Source organism: Astatotilapia calliptera, chromosome 17 (genome assembly GCF_964374335.1).
Source record: "Astatotilapia calliptera chromosome 17, fAstCal68.1, whole genome shotgun sequence".
NCBI classification, from domain to species: Eukaryota; Metazoa; Chordata; class Actinopteri; order Cichliformes; family Cichlidae; genus Astatotilapia; species Astatotilapia calliptera.
Genome location: NC_137438.1, coordinates 11483345 through 11500219, shown reverse-complemented (window position 1 = coordinate 11500219; position 16875 = coordinate 11483345). Strand labels below are relative to the sequence as shown.

The following is a 16875-nucleotide window of genomic DNA, read 5'->3' as shown; positions in this document are numbered from 1 at the left end:
CTTCATTGTTTTACTGTAAAATGTCTACACCTGTGCCCTATTTAAGCATTTTCTTTTTCCTCCAAGTTTCCATTCTTCTTTTATCACACAGATATGGAACATTATGAAACCTGGCCTAATGGAAGTAGCCACTAAAGCCTCTATCGTGGTGTCCCAGTTCTAGTTCAAACCTTCTCACTCCCAGAAGCACAGGAAAACACATCACTGATCCACAGCAACCAAAGCCTAATCCGAAGGAACCATTACAGCATCTCTAAATGAAATCTGAATTTAAATGTAACAGTAGTTTGCTGTCTTAAAGTGAAAAAAATAAACGTTACTGTATAATTATTATGCATTTTACAGCAAACTGTTAAAATGTCTGCAATATATCTGAAAATACTGAAAACATCAGACTATAAAAAACTGTACAAAACAAGGGACTTCAAAATGTCATGCTATTTTAAATAAATAAATAAAATGGTCAACAAACTAAAACTAAAATCAAAAGCAGCTACAAAATATCCATTCTGTGTTTTACAGGTTTTTTCAGACATGATTACTTTGATAATGCAAATGCACACAAAAAAAAGAGATTGCCAATAATTAAACACACCCAATCATTAATTATAACCCTACTTTACACAAATAAAGAAAAATAATTTTTCTGGAGCATGATGAGAAAGCAGTAACATAGTTTAATTGCAGTATTTGAAAGCAAAAACACCCAGCAATAATTAGGGATGGACCGATCCGATATTATGTATCCGCATCGGTCTGATACTGAACTAAATTACTGGATCAGATATCGGAGGGAAATAAAAAATGTAATCCGATCCATTAAATATCACGACAGCATCTCCCAAAACTTGCGACATGGCGTAACTCGGCTCACAACCTTAGCACGTCGGAGCAGTATGCGACACGTGATAGAGCGGATGTGGTGTGCCAGACCTGTCGGCGGTGTGGTTCAGCATTTGGAGCCACGCTCTACCAAACCGGCATTTCATCTCTGAGAAAGTTATCCCAAAGAGAAGTAAAGCAAGTGTGTAAGTTCATCTCTGAATGTTTGTAAAGCATATATATATATATATATATATATATATATATATATATACACTAGGTGCGGTGACTCCCAAGCTAGGCGAGTGGCTCCAGCAGATCCCGGGAATAACATCGGAGATCTCTGTCCAGAAGAGCGCAGTCCTGGGAACAGCTAAGATACTGCGCAGGACCCTCAAGCTCCCAGGCCTCTGGTAGAGGACCCGAGCTTGAAGGATAAACCGCCCGCAGGGGCGTGCTGGGAAAAAAAAAAAAAAAAAAAAAAAAAAAAAAAATATATATATATATATATATATATATATATATATATATATATATATATATCCCATGTTAAGCTTAACAACGGCTTTTCTGTTGCGACTGCCGTCTCTCTTGTTTGTTTTTGGCCCACTTTGCACCAGAAAGAGGAAATCAGCAGCTAAACAACAGAAACAACAATTAAAATTTATTTAATATTACTTTCTACACCAGGATCCTTTTCTACGTAGCTGACAGCTGGTAACTGTGCAGGGCCGGATCTAGCAAAGTTTAGCCAGGGGGCTATAACAGGCATTAACAGGGAAAAGGGGGCACAAAGACATACTTTTCTTTCTTATTCTCATTTAAAATGTCTAGATTTTCATAAATAATTATCTTAATCTTACACCCAAAGTTTTAATCGGATGTAAAATGTATAGAAATCCATTACTGTATATAGTAACTATTAAGTCTAATATACCCTAGTAAGCTATAGTACTTTTTCCTTTGGGAAGGTACCATCTGTGCAGTCTGCAATTCTGTCGAAGAAAGATGTTGAATCTATTTAATTATTGTAGAAAAATAATTGATTTTTTTACACATGCATTGAATTTAAGTTGATTGCGTTGATCAAGCATCACAGGGTGGGGGGTGGTTGCCTTTTTTTTTTTTTGCTGGGAGTTGGCAGCCCTATTATTTAGGTTGCTTAATATTTCTGCTAAGTACTCTTTAAAATACCGGAATAGGGAGGATGGTGTAGGTTTGAGTAAATTAGATAGATCAGTATTGCTGAACTATGTAATATTTTGGGTGCAGTGTATTTTTTGCCTACAGGTATAACAGAATATCTTTGGTGTTTTGTGTTTTAAAACTCGAGTGTGAACTTATACAAAATGCAGCAAGATGTATTTTTAAAAAAAAACAGTTTTATTCATTAAAAAATACATATTCATATTCATATCGGTATCTGCAAATATCCAAATTTATGATATCAGTATTGGTATCGGACATAAAAAAAGTGGTATCGTGCCATCTCTAGCAATAAAGTGCTGTGAATCCATCTTACTTTAGAGAGACACAAAACCATTTAGCCCCCCACCCAAAAAAAGTGTATTTAACTTTTGTTACAATTCGCCGCATTCACTGCTCCATGTGAGCTGGGATTTCCATCCAAAAGAAAATAATTTGAACTGAAAAGACTTGATTACTAATTTTACACACTTCTACTGCAGCCTGGTGCTGTGATTTGCAGAAATATTCGGATGTAGAAGTTCCACCAGGAAGAAAAAAGTCTAAACTGGCATGATTTTAATTATAAATTCATCTCTTTAACTTGGTGAATAATTGCTTTGCTGCTGTTTTTAAAACTATCCCCGTCATACTCGAACACTTTACTGTCACACCGCAACACATCTATTAAGAGCTGCAGTTTCATGCACAGACACACTTTAAGATAAAAAGTCTTGGCTGCTGTGATTTATCAGACTACCTGCTGTTCAGACTGTTGTCCAGAGCTCGCATTAGTCTCTATCACCATTTTGAGTTCTGTCAATCATCTCCCCTGCAGTGTGTGTGCATGTATGTGTGTTGGGGTATTGGGGGTGGGGGGGTCAGTCCCATTACAGTATTGTGATGACAATCTGTCAAGTTAAGTCAGCCATATGACCGGGGGTGTGAAGGTTTAAAAAAACCCCCACTGCTCTCAGACAATGCAGGCGATAGCACTGGAAGAACACACCACAGCTTGAGGTGGGTAAAGGGAAGAAAGAAAAAGAACAAAATTGCTATCAAATACGATGATATATTCATCTACAGGGTTAATTATTGAAAGTTAAACATGCAGGAGGACTTTCATTTAGTCATTTTAATGAGATGAGATGAGCTGGCAATTTGGAAATTGATTTCAGTCTGACATCGCTGTCAGCACTCCCCAGACTCAGTTTGTCAAGCCCTGGTGTGTGTGTCCATTCTCACTTGTGTTTATGTAAACATCTGTATAACCAGCTTTATGGTTTAGTGTGCTTTTAATTAACAGAAAGCACATGCTAATGCCTGTACATGCAATTTGGTTTTTGCATGACATCATTGAACTATGCAAAATGTGTTGTTGTTTTTTAAAAGACATGTATATTCAGATCTCCAACAGGCAGTTAAGTCTCAATTGCACCAATGCAGGTCTCAAATCTAAACTCAAATGTCCAAGTTGGGTTATAAGTATTAAACTGAGTCATAATCCAAGCTGTTCGAGTATTTTGTGGAACATTTTTCTTTCACAGCTGCTGCATGGTGCTTAAAGTACATTGCCAAAATTGAAGAAATTAGTCTCTAGCCTGACTTGGGTCTTGAGTTATTTTACTTTCAAATCTTCTGTGAGCTCAAGACTTCAGGGAGGTGAGTCAAAAAGTCACATTTCAGAGCAGTCCGGAGCAGTCAAGTCTTTGATTCTACCGCTGGGAATAGACCTTAAGTTTATTAAAACCTGCAAAGAGCAGACTCCCTGTCTGTTAGACTCCTCCTAACATGCCAGGGTTCCTCGGTGTTAACAGCTGAAGGGTGGGACATCTGACTCAGTGACTGGAGTTGGGATGCATCCAGCCCCTGAAATCCCACCTTTTACAAAAAAAGACAGACAAACAGAAAGAAAAAGATGTACTGCTAATGTATGTTACAGCTTTACATTGTAGAGCCACAGACACAAAGGGGAAAGCCAGACTTGGATGAGGCGATGAAAAGCTGGATGTGGGAGGGGAAGAACTCTGCAGGGACAGCCGATGGAGACAGCGCTTTATGAGACTGAGGTGAACTTTGCCCAGCTGTGACCCTGCACTGAAACCTGATGAACTGGATCGGAAAAATTATTTGCTCTCATAGCAGCCCACTGCTTTATCATTTGCATAACATTTTTATTATTATTTTTTTTTGCCGATTGTTGAAAAATCATCTTTATGATAATCTAACTGGGAAAGACTTGATCAAATGGAAAAACTAACTGATCAGGTCAGGTCAAAGACTACACCCACAAGTCTGCAGTTTTGATAAGTACACATTACCTTAAGGTCTTGTATAACATGCAGTAGGCAGAAACGTGGTACAATTTTAATGAAACAGGGCCGAGAACGGTGTTACCCGGTGCTGAAACAGGGCAAATCCTCCCCCGTATCTCTTTCAACTTCTTTGTTGTTGATGCAGTTAAACTGTGAGTGTTTCCTTCAGCAATTTCTCCTCACATTCCAGCAGCGCTGAATAGTTTATTGGACTGTGACAGAGAGACCTCTGTCTTCCCAGCATTTCTGTTATCGTCTGCCACGCTCTCCGTTTGAGCTTGAGCGTTTCACTTTTCTTTCTCCGTCCCTATTCCTTCAGCAGAGACGCTGCCACACAGTGAGCAGTTATGCTTTGTGTGTGTTTTGTCAAAAATCTGACACCAAAGTTACGGGTTACTATCCTATAGTGTGAAGTTTGAGAACAAGTTGCTTTGTACTGACAGTGTGCCTCTGCTGCAGTAAAATGGCCCCAAAAATAAGCTGCTAGTGCAGCTCCGTTAGATGAATCCACACCTACCTCCAGCCTCTCATAACACAGATGAAATGCTTTGTTTTTTTCTACTTTACATTGTGCATGTTGTGTATAAAGTGACCTTGCTCAGAGGGCAGTTTCTGGCATGTTAATATCAAAATACAGCTCAGAGGTCACATTTAAAGACTTTTTAATCCTATCATCTAACAGGCAGCTGTCCAAAACGCTGATGCAGGAGAACATGGGCCTCTCTCGAATCTCTTCGCCTCGCTTTCTCTCTTTTTCACCCCACCATACTTCTTTTGTCTCACCTTCCTCACACAACCCACTCTCATCCTCATCTGCCTCAATTACCTCTAAAAGCCAACTTTGCATCAAATCGCTAATGACATACGGACATTTGCTATTTTCAGACAAATGCTTTTCTCTTTTTTTTTCTTACTTTACCTCTAGATTATGCTATAATATTCAACTTGTGCACTCAGTGCATTTCATGAAGCCGTGTTAAAAGCACTCGTCCTTGAGTCCCCTGTATAATCTAGAAACAACAAAACAAATGGGAGATAGAAGATGGAAGGAATTTTCATGTGAAGCAGTAAGGAAGCAACCGGAGCTCCAGCAGATCCACTCCAATATGATTTTGCACGACGTGGGCCAGCAGTTAGCTCGAGGCTGTTTGGAACCTCTGTATAAAATAAAAGCACTGTTTGTTCATGTGAGGTCCTCTCAGCGGAATTGTGACGGGAGTGCAAATGATGGGGGACCACATTTTCCCACACATGAATTTAATGAAGAGTTGCGTCCTCCGGATTGGCAAATACCAAGAACAATATTGAAAGGAGGCGAGATGTGGCATCATATAGCAAATCCATGTTTATGTGAACAATCAAGTGACTATTGTTGTTCCACTCTTTTCATAATCTTTTTGTAAGTCTCAAAAAAGGCTGCTGGGCTTATTCTATGAGGACTGAGGTAATTATAATTTCAATTTACAATCTGAAAAAAGTAAAACATAATATTCCATAAACCTTTTTTCCTAGATTTGTAAACACCTGTCATTGTGCTCTCAAGGTTTCCAGCAGCTCTCTGACGAAATGGACAGTCAGCACGTGCCCCCATGCACAATCACTTCAGCCTTGTCATGTGACACATGATTGTTTTTCATGTAAAAGAAAAAAAATTGTCCAAGACATTTGCAGAGGAAACATAATGTTTCTTTGAGCAGCGGGAACACTCAGAGATTGCAATTTATCTTTGAAATGACACCTATGACAAGGTCCTGTTTATTTCTGTGGGGAAGAAATATCCATTTGGAAATGCTTTCCTTTTTTTGTCCTGCTACTTCAATAGAGAGAGGAGGGTGTTAAACAAATGGCCATTCCACTGAAGCACAGCCAACAGTGGATCAAACTACAACATTTTTACGCCCACTGCTCATCATAATGGCAGGCTATATTCAGTAAGCACCGCTGAACATCAAATATTTCAGCTGAAAAAATACTTAACAAGTCATCTTTGATGACTCTCATCATATGCAAGGTTTAATTTCTTGTCATTACGTGACCTAAAGGCCACGTACGTCGATGGCACAGCAAAAAAAAAAAGAAAAAAGTGATGCGTAACTCTGTGATACATCTTTCTCATCTTATTCAAATTCTGAATAAAACATTTGTCAAGTTATTTCCAAATACATTTCATCTCTTGGGGTTTAAACCATTCTCTGCAATCACAGAAAATTCCCTTCGCCTCATTTTCATTTATATAGAGTTAGATCACAACAACATTCAAACATTCATTCTAAGGCACTTGATAATCTAAGATAAAGACCCTACACTGCTGCACAGAGAACCCCAATGTTGCAATAATCCCCTCTGAGAAAGCACCTGGCAACAAGGGGGAGGAGGAACTCCCTTTTAACAGGAAGGAAGGGCATCTGGCAGAAGCAAGCTCAGGGAAGGGTCGGCATCTGCTGCGACCGGTTGAGGAGTACGCAGGTAGAAGGAACATAAAAACACAGACAACATGGTGTGTGCTCAATAAAGTCTGAAAGGAGCAAAGAGTTTCTGCAGTATACTTTCAGACAACATTTTCTCATCTGGATTTGTAAAATATCATCTCAAAACTCAGGTTTCCTTCTAGTTTTTTCTTTCTTAATCTTAAAATCCAGGTAGTCACACTAAGGTACAGATTGTACTTATTGACATCGACTGCCAACATCTATAAAAGTGCTTGTATGTGCAGCACTAAAGAAAACCTTGTGTCCTATAAATGAACAAAAATGCAATTATATGATCAGAATCCTTAACCTTCAGCATATGGCGGTGATATAAAAGACCACACTATTTTCTTCTTTTCAGGCTAAAGATACAACCGTTGGGTTTGCTGCTGTATCTCATCAAGCGTATTAAAGGTAATTTGGAAAAAAGAAATATGACAAAGGGAAGAACCTGAAGACTTTTATGATTTGATACCATCAACCAAGACAGGCTTGCTGAGGCTAAATATGATTCTGTGTGCTCTGGAATGTGTATAATGTTAATGCATTACTTTTGCTTAATGGTGGAATTGAGAAATAAACTCCCCAGTCTCTCTCTCTGTTCCTCCCTAACTGTCTCTCAATCTCTCTTCCTGTCTCCACATATACAGCCGTGTCTGAGCCACGACGTTATTAGCCATTAAGTTGATAGCAGTTGGATGGCAGAAAAAAAAGCTCTACAAAATCCCTTGCAGGTCTCATCCAGTATTGCCGTAGGGTTTTCTTTAAAATACCCAAAAAAGCAAATATTTAATTTGCTGTTTAGATATTTTTATTTCCTTAATGTGGGTCAAGAATTTGAGCTCCTAACGATAAATTAGTGACTTACAAATATTGAGAGCCCAACACAAGTAGAGCCATTTAATCTTTTGAATGAATTTTCAGATTCAAATCAGTGATTTCAGTCCCTAACACTTCTAATGCAGGTGTATCATCCATTCTAAATTGCATGTGTATTACTGTGGACTTCTGTTAGATATTACATTTATCGGACTATTAAATGCCATATCTCAACTGCAATAATGACACGCTGCGGGACGTGCAGTCATTTCACAATGAAAGAATTACCGTTTTTTCTCGGAACATAACTTCAGATTGGAAAGCAGGGTTGGCTGTTTTATTTTTATTTTTGCGAGAACACCAGTCAAGCAAAAATGAAACACATGTCCATAACTTAGTCATCTCTCAAAATGTTCTTCCCTGAGGCAAAAAAGTCAATGAAAAGATGAGACACTGAGTCAAAGCATTTTTCATCACAAGAACTACTGGTGGTTACATTAAAGGTATGACGTGCACAGTGCGGAGCCAGCATTTCCTCCAGCTATTTGGAGCATCTGCGTGAAAACGACAGCTCTCTTTGTTTTGTTTTTCCCGTTTTTCCCAGAAAACACTGAAAGATTCAATAAAAACCATTATTTGTAATGCCCTCAGATGGTACAGCTGTAAAATCTCACAGATTAGCAGCCCTGGGATGAAATAAAATGTTTGCAAATTCCTCATTCGGTCAAAGAAATGATTTCATAGAAGCCTGATTGCCGATATCCTCGACATTATTCGTTGCTCGTTTTGAAAGCGGGTGATTGATTCACAGGCTTCTTGAGCTAAATTAACAAAATTAGCAGTGTTCCACTTTGAGTTAATATCTCAATTGATTTTGTTAAACAGAATATTCTAAACAGCTCATTTATTTCGCCTTGCCTACCAATCTGCTCCATTTGTGATGAATAGATGTATCTGTCTGCACAATTTTTTTTTTCTTTCAGGCTGCGCTGCAGCTCTTCCAGTAACTTTGTGTAACAGCCAAAATTACATGTTTCCTCCAGAGATATAGGGCTGGCTACCGACTGCAGTGTTGGATCTTGACTCTCACCCCGTCTTTTGGAGGATACAGTAAGCTTGATGAGACGAGGGAACTCCCAAGCCTAATCTTTCTTGAGAATTTCAGCAGCCGTTCTAGTCGGAGATTGGGACAGAACTGAGCTTCCAGCCCCCGAACATCTGCTCACTTATTGAAGAATGCCAGAGCTGTAATGGTCACCTGCCTGAGCTGTGTGTGTATGTGTGTGTTTAAGTGTAAATGTATGTATGTGTGTTCTCACAAAGTGTCCCCATATCCATGTCTGGAACACACACACACAGCAGATCTACTTTCTTGGCACAGCAAATATGCAAATTGAAACAAGTCTCTTTTTGTGATATCTCACAATTTGAACACATTTGAAGGAAAACAATAGTAGAAAAATAGATGGAGGGGAGGCATGCGCTTTGCAGGGGGGAGGATTTGATTAAAACATTTCATTAGAATTTCTTCAACAGGATCCACTTTGTAACTTGTCTGCAAGCCAACCCTGAAACCATCCTCAAAGTAGGGAAACAGGAACTGATAAACTTTACATCTTCCCCTCCGTGCTGACTAATGAGGTTTTTGGCCCTAATTAACCTAGTTATCTTCCCCGCTACAACTGTCAACAATGCCTCTCATACCAGTGCCACGGGTAAAACACAGCCTTTGTGAAATTATAATATGACTGCCAGTTGCACTCATCCGGCTGTCTTACAAACAAATAAAAAGGATCAGCTCCCATGGTGTCCTGGGAAAAAGACATCAAAGACCAAAAAATAAATAAACAAATAAATAAATAAATAAATAAAAATGTCACTATCAAAGTGCTTACATGCCCAGCCATGAACACACATATTTACAGATCTACAAACATGCATTTAAAAACTTTAGACATGAAAACCCAAAACAATAATACATGAATAGCAACGCTAAGCTGCTGCGGGGAAGGTCAGTGGAAGTGTGTAGGCAGTGTGGGTGTGTGACTGAGTGCTTTTTTTCCCTGTACAAACTGTTGTGTAGGTGTTTTTCTGTGGACTCTCAAATTTACTTCTGAGACTTCTGAAGATGCTGGTGATCCAATTTAATGATGGAATGTTTAAAAAAAAAAACACCCACCAGGATGCTCTCGGATACTAAAATCTGAATTAATAAGAGAAGACAACGAGCCCTAATTTCATGTTTTACATTAAACTGCTCTTTTAAACTCATTTTATCCCTGTAAAGCTATCAGACTTTGTGATTTTCTGCAGTTTTCTTTATCTTTACTAATCCTCTTTGTATGCAAATACATTCCGGTCTACTCATAGAAAAAATGGAAACTTATTTACATTTCCTATTTAAACTGGCTGGTGCTGCTATAATCATATATACTACTGTATATTCATGTATTTTTAACTCTAAAGCAACCAAGCTATTTTAGCAAATAAAATGACAGAGTGGGATGATTTATGGCCCCATTCTATTTTAAATTACTCTATTAATGGCTCTGATTATCATACCTAGGCTGCTTTCTTTATTTATGACAAATGCTCCAACGTAATAGTTGTGTTTTCCAATCATTTTACGTAAAAAGGAGTGCAACAAACAAATCATGCAAACAAAATGACATTTACTCAGCCAATCTTTTTCTGTGGCTTACGAAACATTTATTTTTCAACAATACAGAAGGACAAATACATGTTAAAACTTCTGTTTGTTTGATTGAATTGTGTATTACAGCACACTAGTATCATTTCAAGACCAAAATAGAGACAAAATTGTGACCCTGTGATACTTTAATCATCAACAAAACACAATAGCATCATAGTCAGGCTCATGTTTAATCTTACTTACTTCCATGCTTCTTTTATGTAGATTCATGACACTCAGGAAACATTTTCATGATTAAAATTTATAATATATATGATAATAAAAACAATATAGCAGAAGAATAAGAGTATATAGTTTAATATACAGCTGGTTTCATAAATGAGGTGACAAAAAAGTACAATATATCCTATAAATGTTGATAATTATTTGTTGTTTTTGATATGGATAGATCCTCGAACTGAAGATTAAACATATTACGAGCATGTTTAAGCAGAAATATTTACTTATTTTGGAATGGTGCTACTAGAGTAAGCAATTTATATATTTTAAAAAACAGATCATGTAACCGTGCAAGTCATGGATCTGTGACACACAAGAAATCAGGTGAATTTATTCAAATCAAATCTCGCTAAACAGCAATTGTAACAACATGTCTAAAACTCAGCAAACATTAAGATGATTTTTTTTGAAAGACAATGTTTTTTGTTTGTTTGGTTGGTATCTCCTACCTCTACGAGGGTCTGGAGCAACTAGACCCCAAAAACAATGCATTAGAGTTAAGTATGGCGAAGGCAATATACTGTGTACTAATGATGCATTTGCTCAGTGTGGATGCTACTGTCATACAGCAAAAACAAAAACTCTTTGTTCTCCATATGAAATGAATGCAGCTGTGCAACAGTGGAGCCAGGCAGCATATAACCCAATAACCCAGCCCGTGTTATTGTCACAAATGCACGGTGGGACTTTACAGTGAAACAGTGTGTAGTTCTGTTTAACAGGCATAGGCATGTGCCACATAAGACTCTATGTCTTTGTATTAAAAAAAATCCAATTTAATCTTTCTGTGACTATTTACAAAATGAGACAGTAGCTTATTAAGGCGGAGAGACTCGACAGCAGACGTCTTCTAGGCCAACATGGAAATAGATCAGTCCGACAAATCCTTCTCCTCGCAAACGCAGGACGGAAAATTTGGCTGGAGGAAGCAATAAACTGATAACAAAAAACAGCACCCCCCCAGCACCATTCATTTACTACAGCGACAATTCATTATGAAAGATGAATAGCGGCGCGCCCAGTCAGCTCACACACTGACATCAACATTTCACATCACTATGCAAAGAAAGTTAGCTCGCAACACTTCAAGCTCCTCCAAATCAATCCACAGCAAACTTTGATTTCCGAGTGTTGACTATCAATATAATTATGTTAGCACAGGCAGAAAAAATTCTGAGTGTTTCTCCGGCAGCGTACAGTATCTGCATACGTCTTTTCCTTGCGGTGGCTGTCTGTGGAGGCAACGTGAGATCAATCGTTTAGCTCAATCGATGGCGTGTGAAGCAGGTTGGAGGTTTTAACGAGTAAAACTCTGTGAGGATTAATCCGCGAGAATATTGTAAATCATTATAAGGTGCCGTGCGTAAAAGTTCAGCTGAAAGCAAACAGGGGGAAAGCTGTCTTAATGATTGCTCCTCAGACTGTAAACTTCTCACTTTCTAGCATTTATATGGCTGCATATCACTGAGTGGCCAAGAACATACAGAGAGGAAGCTTCTATAAATCACTGGAGAACACAAATAGGCCTCTTCTGCTGGTGGCCTTGTACACACAGACTCAAAGGTTGCTCTTAAATTAAAGGCACACATTCCTCCCTCACTATTTACTCTGGGCTCTTTTTTCTTCTGGTATTCTGCTGCAACTCTGACTCTGTGAATATCTGTAAATGGAAATTCACTGCATGATTCTTCCACTACTGATCAGGTAAGCTAGTTAAAATTTGAAAAGCAACCCCCCTCATGTGTCATCCAGTCACATGCTCAGCCACCTCTGTCAGTGCATATTTATGGGCAGGGTGACAGCGTGACACCTGCCTGTTTTAATGACAGGAAGTCTGTCCTTGATCTGTAAAGAATTATGTGCAATATGGTACAATTTTGCTCTCAAAGCAGCCCTGTGTCCATCCGTTTGTGCGCCTCTACAGAATATGCTCAGACTCAACATTCAATTACCAGTTGCCTCAGAGAGAGATTTTTGGCTTAATGCCCCCGTCGGTCTTAATCTGAGAGATTCTACTTTAGCGCCAAAGTCAGCCTCAAATCCCTCAATGAAACTTTTTGATTTTCTCCTCTTTAGCTTTTCTCTCATCTTCTCATCTCTCCCACTTTTCCCTCTTCTCCTTGCAGCGGCTCTTCTCTGTCTGAAGTGAAACTTTGTCAGTTTGCTCATTATCATAAATTAATGGGCTGAAGATGTTGAGCAGATCCCGGCAAAACTCGACCCTCGAAATACCACCTAAACCAAGATGGGGTGATCTTCTTGTTTTTCTTCTTCTTCTCGTTTCTTCTTTAGCTTATGACTTTACTTCCTTATGTCATTGTGTCATCATGCCAACTGTAATTTGCCCCCTAAAAATAACAATTATGATCAATTACAGGGTTTCTTAAGCTGAACACTTGGTACCACCCTCTAAACCTCATCCACCGATCCTCCTGAAGTCAGCAACAGAAAACTACTTTACGTTGCATTAACTTAATGTTCTGCGCAGAGCTTTTCTCGTCCTTTTTCCTGTGCTTTCTGCTCTTTTTTCCCCCACTTCCTCCCACCACATCCGCCCTTCTTCAGCCATCACACCTTCAAATGAAGCTGCCTCCTGCCCACCACTAAACTGTAAGAACAAGGAGCCCTCTCAGGCATGTAGTGCCTCCTGTTAGCCTCAGTCTAAAAAGCCTATAGCTGGTTTCCTGCTCAGTCACAGTTGCCCTGTAAAAGTTCTGTTCAAGCTCGATTTGTTTCCTCTCAAGTACACGTCAATCACAGACAGATGGTCCTGTCATCGTCACTCTGACGGACAAGCAAACAGACACGAACACAGAAAATTAGACTTACATGCCATATACAGCCTCGATTGGCATCGCAGCAGTGAAGTAGAGAAAAAAAAGAATCAGACAAGGTTTTGAGCTCCTTCCGTTTTTGTTGCTCAGATGACCGATGCAAGGAGAGAAATCTCTCTTTTCATAGGAGGAGACAGTGTGCCTTTCAGGCCTGGACACGGTTGAGTTCACCAGTCTCCCAGGATAGATGAGGACACTGCTGAACAGTGGCCCTGTTGTGGCCCTATAAACAGTCTGAGGCTTTGGCACTTGTGCCTAACACTGGCAAGTGGCAATGAGAATTACAGCAGTGATTCACTGACTTTTTTTTTCCTACCGTGAAGCTTTGCAATAAAACAAACCTTCCTGCCACTGCAGTTGGGGGTTTTCACATGAAGTTACATTTAAAATACTGCAAATAGCACCTATGCCAGCATGCCCTCGGGCCACTATGATAGCATTTTAAATGTTATTTGTTTTCTTGGAGGGTATTTGGCTCATTATCGCAGCCTCCACTGATCCCATAAGGCTGCCTTTGACTCATGTGCCTTTTTTGAGGGTGAGGCTTGAGGGTGCAATGTATAATTATGAAATCAGTGGGACTATTTATTTTTTTCACTCTTCCAGCCTGAGAGCAGAGCTGGGAGCTTGGCGAGCAGTACTCTGTCCACACATCAGTGTAAGAGATCTGATCCTCCACAGGAGCGAATGCCAATACACCCCTGAGGAATATAGATTAGAAATGTTTGTTGTTAAGGCAGATAAAGAGTGGCAGTGTGGGTGAAGGAGGGGGGGTGTGTGGGTGGAGGAGACAGGCAATGAGAAATGAGGAGGAGGAGATGAGTCTGATTGTGCTCATGTATAAACTGACAAGGCATGAAAAGTAATATTGTGTATGCTCTCCTGAAAGTGCCAGCAGATACAGTTCGGGAGTTTGTGTGCATGCATGCAGGGGTGAGACTGTGTGTATGCGTCTGTGCGTGAGAGTTTCACAGTGTACTGTGGTCAAGCAACAAAGAAATTCACTGATGTCACAGTCACAGCAGATGCAAAGAGCTATTCGGGTCAAACACGGTGCTGAGGGTGAACATCCACAGGTAGCGTGGGGTTTTTCTTTTACTTTATACTCGCACAAATTCGACAAATTAAGCTAAATTGCAAGAACTCACCGCGGTTTAGGACGACAGAGAAAGTTTAACTCAGTGTGTCCCATGCTCTCGCCGAATCCCGGTGGCTCTCAGCTGCCCAGATTGTGGAGAAACTCATTTCACAGTTTGTCAGGGTTCAACTGCAACTCCACGGAGGGAAAAAAAACACCACTCAAAAAAAAAAAAAGAAAGAAAAACACTCCGAGAAAAAAAGAGGTAAAGCTGCTCCGGACAAATCCGACGGTCGGTTCTACACCAGTGAGAAACTTTGAGAAAAGCAGTCGGGGGTGCGCTTGGGGTTGACAACCGGCTTATCCCACAGTTAATTCAACGTTCCTGGAAGCAGAGGCTCTGACCTTTCTGGGGATAATGACTTTACAAAATGAAATCATCCAGCAGGAGATGTAGTCAATCGGAGAAACGAGCAGGAGGAGGAGGAGGAGGAGAAAGACTCCAGGAGCGCAGAGGAGCTAACGTTCAGGAGATTAAAAGCTGTCTTAGCGCAGTTACCAGAAAGCGGCGGGGTCCAGCCTCGGACAGATGCGACGGAATGCGGCTACCTGCCACCCCACGAAGATTGTTAAATATCCCGTTGTGAATTCCGCCCCGGCACCGTTTTTCTTTTTTCTTTTTTCTTTTTTTTTTGTTCCACCTACTTGACCCGCCTACTCCGCAGCGCTGTGTGGAGGAGCGCAGATCCTGTGGAAACTGAAGGTATAGGCGCTCAGCAGATAACAGGCATGGGCGCTTCGGCTCTCCCCTGTGCCCCTCTCTCACTTAGTCACATGTTTAAGACACAAGTAGCCCTCTGTAATAGCTGCCAAAGGAGGGTAGACTAAGGTAGCCGACGTGGCGAGAATAATAATGCGTGGCTTTCTCCCCCCGCTCACTTCAGATGAAAAGCCCTTTTCGCAAAATGCTCGAAATGGCATTCCTGCCATTAACTTTATGCCCCAATATACTTGTTTTAATGCTGCAGCTATTTCTAAAGACACGAGCATCGGAAGTCATTGAATATCCCTCATAACTGCTTGGCTGCAAACTCCAGAAAAAAGCCCCTCTAGAGAGGACGTCAGTGTTTAAGTCCTTATGTGTCTGAGCTGTCACATTAGTTAGAGGAGGAGAAGGTGTTGAGCATAATGCCTAATCCTCTTTGGTTTTGTCTTGTGGAGCATGCCTATGCATGAACCATGAGTCATTAAATGGCACTGCAAAGGCGGCTCTGCTTCAAAATAAAATAAAATAAAAATAAAAATCACCATGCAGCAGAGATACAGCAACTGAGTGAATGAATAGATGCTGGCATTTTCATAATGACTGTGACAGCACACATTATAGCAACAGGGATCAGCGCTGTTCAACTGTATGCTGCCTGGGCACCTGATTTCATTTCAGATTGCATTGATCAAAAGCGGCGCCAGAGCGTGCAGGATGTGAATTGGTCAGGGAGGCGGATTCCGTTTCCTTTTTATTGGCTCTTACTACTTTGCAGAAATAATTAACATGCAGGCTGGTGGGAAAGCGTGCGCACTGTGCCCGAATTACATCTGAAATGCAATTTGAATCCTCTCAGAGAGCAGCCCATAATTCCTAAAACATCAAGAACAAAAAAAAGTGAATGCTAAATACTTCACTGCAGAGATTTCATATTGCATGCACTGATAAACGCTGATGATGAGACTGCAACATATACAATTCTGTGTGTGTCTCTGTGTGTGTGTTTGTGTGTGTGTGTTGGGGGAGCGGGGGGTGCCCGGGCCGTTCCCCATCTCATAATTCTGTCGGCACCCGAATCTACCCAGAAACAGCAGAAATTAATCCGTGGGAGCAATCGGGGTGTGGAATTCTGTGGGCACAGTATCCTCGGTGTGGTGCTAATTAACCCAGTTTCCCCGTGCGTTCCAGCCTCCTTTTAGTATGCCGTACCGTACTGGAGCTGTCCGTGGTTCTGAAGTTGATTTATGTCGCGTCCCAGCAGAGATTTGTGGCAGATTCAGCGTGACACAGACTCTGATTTTTTTTATATCCCCAACTGTCAATTCCGATCAGACCGGTGCTGCAAAATGTGACAACTTGTTAGAAAAATGCGTCTAATGTAAGCATTTCCTTAAGTGCGTGCATCCATCTGTATGCTGCAAGTACAAAGATGACAGCGTTGTCCCACTATCAGGCTCATTTGTCATTCATATTAAAGGCCTCTGGCTGCGTAGTTGTTACTGGTGATAAGCTTGTGGGTGGGGTGCCGACCTTGGGCAGAATAACCACGATCTTTTGAGCTCCTGGGATTGTCACGGTCCGCTGTGACAGACCGTGTGGAGAGTGCGTGGAGGACTCAGGTGCGGACACGAGTGACACGGGAGTAAACTTTAAACA

The 16875-nt window shown here is 40.5% G+C and overlaps 1 protein-coding gene across 2 annotated transcripts in view; it reads right to left on the bottom strand.

Annotated features, from left to right (window-relative positions):
- Window positions 1-15893, bottom strand: part of LOC113008920 (BMP/retinoic acid-inducible neural-specific protein 3-like) — a 58442-nt gene extending 42549 nt beyond the window's left edge. Inside the window, exon 1 of one of the 2 annotated variants that reach the window (XM_026146866.2) lies at window positions 13371-15893. The gene's annotated coding sequence lies outside the window, so the exon portion shown is untranslated. The remainder of the gene's footprint in view (window positions 1-13370) is intronic. The other variant, XM_026146865.2, reaches the window with a different exon arrangement.
- Window positions 15894-16875: the final 982 nt, after the last annotated feature.